Genomic DNA, 7,599 nt, shown 5'->3' with positions numbered 1-7,599 from the left:
TGTAGTCCTTGGGTTCATTTAAAGTTTTGGAAATTGTCCCAAAAATATGTTTTGTAACAGTATGGCCACCAAAGAGAAAATGTATTATCTGCAGGTAAGTTGATGTACCCTGCTCTGATCTGGGACCCTGGGGACACTGCCCCTGTGCTGAGTTACTGAGATGAGCCAGCCTTGCAGCTGTGCCCAGCCTGCCCCATCCTCTGCTGATTTGCATATCCTAGGGCACGGCTCCCTTCCTGAAGACTTATTTTTTTTTTTTAAGTTTTTTTTTTTTTTTATACTTTAGGTTTTAGGGTACATGTGCACAATGTGCAGGTTTGTTACATATGTATCCATGTGCCATGTTGATTTCCTGCACCCACTAACTCGTCATTTAGCATTAGGTATATCTCCTAATGCTGTCCCTCCCCCCTCCCCCCACCCCACAACAGTCCCTGGAATGTGATGTTCCCCTTCCTGTGTCCATGAGTTCTCATTGTTCAATTCCCACCTATGAGTGAGAACATGCGGTGTTTGGTTTTTTGTCCTTGCGATAGTTTACTGAGAATGATGTTTTCCAGTTTCATCCATGTCCCTACAAAGGACACGAACTCATCATTTTTTATGGCTGCATAGTATTCCATGGTGTATATGTGCCACATTTTCTTAATCCAGTCTATCGTTGTTGGACATTTGGGTTGGTTCCAACTCTTTGCTATTGTGAATAGTGCCGCAATAAACATACGTGTGCATGTGTCTTTATAGCAGCATGATTTATAGTCCTTTGGGTATATACCCAGTAATGGGATGGCTGGGTCAAATGGTATTTCTAGTTCTAGATCCCTGAGGAATCGCCACACTGACTTCCACAATGGTTGAACTAGTTTACAGTCCCACCAACAGTGTAAAAGTGTTCCTATTTCTCCACATCCTCTCCAGCACCTGTTGTTTCCTGTTTTTTTAATGATGGCCATTCTAACTGGTGTGAGATGGTATCTCACTGTGGTTTTGATTTGCATTTCTCTGATGGCCAGTGATGATGAGCATTTCTTCATGTGTTTTTTGGCTGCATAAATGTCTTCTTTTGAGAAGTGTCTGTTCATGTCCTTTGCCCATCTTCCCATTCACAATTGCTTCAAAGAGAATAAAATACCTAGGAATCCAACTTACAAGAGATGTGAAGGACCTCTTCAAGGAGAACTACAAACCACTGCTCAATGAAATAAAAGAGGATACAAACAAATGGAAGAACATTCCATGCTCATGGGTTGGAAGAATCAATATCGTGAAAATGGCCATACTGCCCAAAGTAATTTATAGATTCAATGCCATCCCCATCAAGCTACCAATGACTTTCTTCATAGAATTGGAAAAAACTACTTTAAAGTTCATATGGAACCAAAAAAGAGCCCGCATCGCCAAGTCAATCCTAAGCCAAAAGAACAAAGCTGGAGGCATCATGCTACCTGACTTCAAACTATACTACAAGGCTACAGTAACCAAAACAGCATGGTACTGGTACCACAACAGAGATATAGATCAATGGAACAGAACAGAGCCCTCAGAAATGATGCCGCATATCTACAACTATCTGATCTTTGACAAACCTGACAAAAACAAGAAATGGGGAAAGGATTCCCTATTTAATAAATGATGCTGGGAAAACTGGCTAGCCATATGTAGAAAGCTGAAACTGGATCCCTTCCTTACACCTTATACAAAAATTAATTCAAGATGGATTAAAGACTTAAATGTTAGACCTAAAACCATTAAAACCCTACAAGAAAACCTAGGCAATACCATTCAGGACATAGGCAAGGACTTCATGTCTAAAACACCAAAAGCAATGGCAACAAAAGCCAAAATTGACAAATGGGATCTAATTAAACTAAAGAGCTTCTGCACAGCAAAAGAAACTACCATCAGAGTGAACAGGCAACCTACAGAATGGGAGAAAATTTTTGCAACCTACTCATCTGACAAAGGGCCAATATCCAGAATCTACAATGAACTCAAACAAATTTACAAGAAAAAAACAAACAACCCCTGAAGACTTATTAATTGGCTGGTCACATCTCGTGCAGGAGTCAGTTTTCATCTGGACACAGCATGGAGGTGAAGACCCTCATTCAGCTCCTGGGGCTTCTGCTGTCCTGGTTTCCAGGTAAGAAAGGAAATTACTAGCCTCTTACTCAGCCAGTGTGCTAGGTACTGCCTGGCCATTCAGAGAATTCTTCTTATAACATGATTAATTGTGTGGATATTTGTTTTTCTGTTTCCAATCTCAGGGACCAGAGGTGACATCTAGATGACCCAGTCTCCGTCCACACTGTCCGCATCTGTAGGAGACAGTGTCACCATCACTTGCCATGTGAGTCACAGCATTGGCAGTAATTTAGGCTGGTATCAGCAGAAACCACGGAAGGCCCCTAAGGGCCTGATCTATGCTGCATCCAGTTTGCAACCTGGGGCTCCTTCGTGGTTCAGTGGCAGTGGATCTGGGACAGATTTTACTCTCACCATCAGAATCCTGCAGCCTGAAGATGTTGCAACTTATTACTGTCAACAGTATAAAAATTACCCTATCACAGTGTTACAAACCATAACAACCCCGCCCCCCCAGGAAAGCAGACATGTGACGCTGGGCTGCCCCACCTGTTCTTCTTTGTGCAGCCATCTGGTGACAACACTTCTGAGACTCAGCCTGAGTTTTGAGAGTTATTGGGAGATTATGGAAGAGGAGGCCGTGAAGGTGTCTCTCCACCCTAAGTCTCTCCTCTCATGGCAATGTCTCTTCGTATTTAGTAAAGAAAGGAGATTAGTCTACCTGTGTTATGGGGTAATTGAAATTCTTACAGTAAAATGGAAGCCACACATTCCAAGCAGGAATTGTTTTAACTGAGTGAATTAGAATCTAAACTATAGCCTTCAAAAGCCTGGCATATGTTATTCATGAAGCAGATACTAGAGATGGGGTTCTCTGGTGCAAAAATATAAATATTTATTAATCTGTTTTTAAAGATAATAAGATAAAATTAAAAAATTTTGTCACTATATCAAATATATTGAATTATATATCTATAAAAACAGTAAAATTTGTGTCATTTATGGAAAATGCACATATTTGAGTGTATATAACATACATATTAATCCATATTTTTGATAAATTGTTAGCTATAAATACTGTGTACACATATTCATGTGTAGATAAGATTATTTAAATATGTTTATATATATATAAGCAACACATGCACATGTGTGAAATTATTATATAAATTAAATCTGTTAAGATAATTCCAGTTACTCCCCATGAAAAAACTGATGTCCAGGACTATATATGCTACCTGCTCTGACTACAGGGATTTCCTTTGTAATCTTTATTTCTAACACTCACCAAATGAGTATGTACACCTTCAAATATCTTTCTATTTTAGTGGAGGGGTAAAGGATATGAATAAGGGTAACTTTGCCTAATATTAAAATTAGGCAAAATGTTAAAATTTCACAATGATGCCTGCTGGGCAGAGTTCTAAATGGGGTGCTGGACCGACACCACACCCCTGCCATCATCAAGGATGCCCTGGAAGGCTAGAAACCACAATAATAGGTTTACTGCAAGGGTGTATCATTGGCTACTTTGCAAAGAGAGACTGGTAATGCAATGACATTGATTATTAATTTGCACAGGTCATTAGGTCTCAGAAGAAACAAAACTTAAGGACAAAATTGGTTTAGAAGAGCTGTGACTGGATCTTTCAAAATGAGCCAAGATCAAAAATAAATGCTCTCCAAGTGAGTACTCATCTAAATCCCATTGCCTAGCAGGGAACTCTTAATAATTAAGGTGATCCAACACATGGACTTCAGTCAGACACCTTTCCCAGGGAGTCTCATGAACCTATGCCATGGAGATTTATGCCTCTGAATTTTATTTAATGAAGCTCACAAGGCTAATGGCACATCTGAGTATCTGACTTGCCAAAAACCATGACCCTTCCTGAAACCCTAACATTGTACTACACATCTAAGATCAGACTAACAGCTAGTATCAGCTGAGCACATTGGACCTAACCCAACATGTTGAGAGGCAGTGGTTGTTTTCCTATATATGCATTTGCCTTTCTTATCAGGCATGTTTCTGCTAGAAGTATTACTTGAAAGTTTTTTAAGTGCTTTCAAGTCAAGAAACCCTTACATAATTTATCATTTGAAAAAGTAACTTTATTATAGCAAAAAAAAAGTAAGGCAAAGTAAGCTCATGATGCTGTCATGTGTACAGAGGCAGCCATCCTTACAGAAAGGAGAAAACCCATTACTAGACAGGCAAAGCCAGCACACAAACCCTTGTAATATCAAATCGCTGTCTTACCAGATGTGGTAGAGGCCTGAAAACACCAACATGTATGGTATCGTTACTCCCATCAAGAGAATAGTGGTATCTGAGACATGAGGGGTGAGCCCACTACTATTTATTATGTCTACAGAGCAGATTGAAAAATTCTCTCTCTGTTCACTCAGGTCTGGGGTTTTCTGGTTGACAGTTCTTGATCCAATAGGTTAGCATGATAAATTGCTGCCTTAAATTGGAATAAACAATGAACATGCAGCCATTTAGTTCTCATGATGATGTAAGATAAACTGTCAATAAAGGGTCTTACGGCGTGGGCTGGAGTCATAGGTACAGGTTTCCTTCAACATATTTTAGAGAGGAAGTAGAGAATGTGTGGAACCTAGAGGAACTTCAAGAATGAATGTTTCTTTTCTTTTTTTTATTTATTTATTTTTTTTTTTGAGATAGAGTTTCACTCTTGTCTTCCAGGCTGTAGTGCAATGGCACTATCTCAGCTCACTAAAACCTCTGCCTCCTGGGTTCAAGTGATTCTCCTGCCTCAGCCTCCTGAGTAGCTGGGATTAGGGTTACGGGCACCTGCCACCACATCTGGCTAATTTTTTTTTTTTTTGTATTTTTAGTAGAGACAGGGTTTTACCATGTTAGCCAGGCTGGCCTCAAACTCCTGACCTCAGTTGATCCACCTGGCTTGGCTTCCCAAAGTGCTGGGATTATAGGTGTGAGCCACCGTGCCCAGCTGGCAATGTTTCCATTTACTGCCATTTCCACTGGTAAAACTGAAGAGGAACTTCCACAGACTCCAGAGTGAAGCTTTAAGTAGCACAGCTGAAGCATCGCACCTACTTGGACACTAGTGCAGCAGAGGGGAGATGAAACACACAGTGAACTTAGGAGATGAGAACACCAGCTGCAGCCTCTAGGTCAGCTTCATAGTAGAGAAGTACAGGAGCCAGTCCACTCCTTCCTTCTTCCTTCTTCTGTCATTGAAGTAGTTAGATACAAGAGAAGCCATTATGGCTGGTGAAGCAAACTCGCATTTATTGTCATGGATTAGGTGAACTGAGCCAGATGGAAAGAGCAGAGGAGTGGGCTCAGGCATTCATTTCACTTCCCCATTTCATCCTGTGTTTCTATGCAGAAAAATCCTCTGATTGTGACAGGAAACTTGTGAGGCAGGACACTGTGCCCACAGGACAGTGCTGCCTGGCCAGGACCCAGACCAGGAGAATGAGCCCCTCTGGAAGGCATCTCCCCTTCCCTTATTAACTTCTGAAAACCACTCTGCAGGGGCATATCTCATGTGCAGAGCCTTAATCATATCTGGGACCCTGAATGCCAGAGACATGAGGGTTAGCCTCTCTAGCAACGATCGTGCTGGAGGCCAGGGGATAAAAAGAATATAGAGAAAACTGATTCATAAAATCTGAATGAGTCATGCACACATTTACATATGTTAAATATTTTTTTCTCAACTGTCCCTTTATTAAAATTCTTTTAATACAAAGTGCTGTTTTGGTCACCTATTTGAGTTTTTCACCTTTTGTGTAGAGGTGAGCATGCTGCTATATGCAAAGGGAATGTTTGCATTCTGTTAGGTGTTATCACATCGTTGTTGATATCATCAATACCAGAGGGTTCAAGTGTAAGAAGATATGTACTCATGACAGAAAGCCACAGGGTGGATGGGGGCAGAAATAACACCTGCAGTCATGTAAAGAGAGGGGTCTGCATGAGACTGAAATGGGGATGCAACCAGCACAGGGAGGGCTGCACTCAGGTGGGCAGGTGGCACTACCAACCTTAGCATACAGCTTTCCCCCTTCTTCCATAACCACTGCTCCCCCATGTCCCTATTGCAGATCTCTCCTTCATTTACTCCAGTACTTGGAAGTATGTCCTGGCCTTAAATTCCCGGGCCACATTTCCGCAGCTGCTGAAGCTAACATTGTCATCTGGAAAATTAGAAATTTGACTTCATTGTCATCCTCAGGGCCTGGCTTGTTCCAACCCCACCAGATTCAGAGAATGTTGGGATCTTTCTGCTCCATCCAGGTTAACTTAGACACAAGGTGAAATTTAAATGTGACAAGGCTTTGGCCTCCTGCCTAAGAGCCATCTTCCTCCTTTGGTTTCTTGGGCACCAACTCTGTCTTGCTGTGCATGGGGAGGACAGAAAGTTTCTCCCAGCCTAGGACAGGAGCACAAATTAGGGGGACATGAGTTTGATTCCACAATAAGATATGAATGGGGATATCATCCCGACCCAGTAGTCTGCTTGTTTGTCGGTATGTTCAGGAGAGACAGTTTTTGTCTCCTGCTAAGCCAGCAACAATGTACATGGAGAAATATCTTGGATCAGTAAAAAACTTGGACAAAGACTTGAACCCCTTACATCTCCTGTCACTACCTTGGTCCTAGGCATCCCAGCCCATATAGTGGCAGGGGAACTGGAACCCGCTATGCCTTCAGTATCAGTGCCCTGGAGCTTGGGGACTACAGGGATTATAACTGAATGCATGACTATGGGTAGCCAAGCAATGGTGATGCAGTGTGTGCACAAAATCCCTGCTGCCTGTCATGCAGCCTGATTTTCTAGGGCAACTTTTTGCATTCCAGAGAGATGTAGCCCACATGGACTCTCCAGATTTAACATGCACATCTTTTCTGAGTGGCTGTAGCAGTAGTTGTCCTAATCCTTTTCTGCATTTCTGCTGACTTCTCATGGTGATATCTGTCCCTCGCTGCTCTCCCTGAAACTACAGAAGGCACCTCTGACTTCATGCATGGTAGACATCAGGGCCTGGGATGAGCATCCCCTAGAACAGCCCTCAATCTATGGTGACTAAAGGAGGTGTATACATACCCCAGATCCCTCACCTCTCAGGTAGAATAGCCCAGAGGTTCTTGTGTTTTCACATTGGCGTGAGCTTTAGTGGTCCTCATTGGCAGCTGCTTGTTGATGAGCTTTTCACTGGTCATGTCTTCCCTGCCTCACTTTCCCCCTTCTCTCCCAAGGTTTTTTGTGCTTTGTAAATATGTTGTCAGCATGGGAATTCCTGTCATTGTAAGACCCATCTTAAGACAATAGGCAAATTCTCATGTGTAGAGGTATCTTTATCTAAATTCTAGGCATTTCCTTTTTTACAAGTAGAGAAATTCAGAAAGTTAAGGAAACATTTAATTTTCCTTTACCAATCTCTCTTAGATTGCAATTAAGTAGCAATTCTTTTCTTCTGGGTCACAAAATCAGAAGAGTCTCTAACAAATAG

General features: G+C 41.8%; 1 pseudogene across 1 annotated transcript; it reads left to right on the top strand.

The window, feature by feature from the left end:
- Positions 1-2,088: 2,088 nt before the first annotated feature.
- On the top strand, positions 2,089-6,302 carry LOC105738934 (annotated as a pseudogene). The gene is made up of 3 exons (XR_004029030.1): positions 2,089-2,143; positions 2,268-2,783; positions 6,190-6,302. The product of XR_004029030.1 is annotated as an immunoglobulin kappa variable 1D-16-like (transcript).
- The last annotated feature ends 1,297 nt before the right edge of the window (positions 6,303-7,599 follow it).

This window comes from Nomascus leucogenys, unplaced genomic scaffold (genome assembly GCF_006542625.1).
Source record: "Nomascus leucogenys isolate Asia unplaced genomic scaffold, Asia_NLE_v1 Super-Scaffold_526, whole genome shotgun sequence".
Taxonomy (NCBI): domain Eukaryota; kingdom Metazoa; phylum Chordata; class Mammalia; order Primates; family Hylobatidae; genus Nomascus; species Nomascus leucogenys.
The sequence above is the reverse complement of the archived record's forward strand: the minus strand, read 5'-3'. Positions and strand labels throughout refer to the sequence as shown.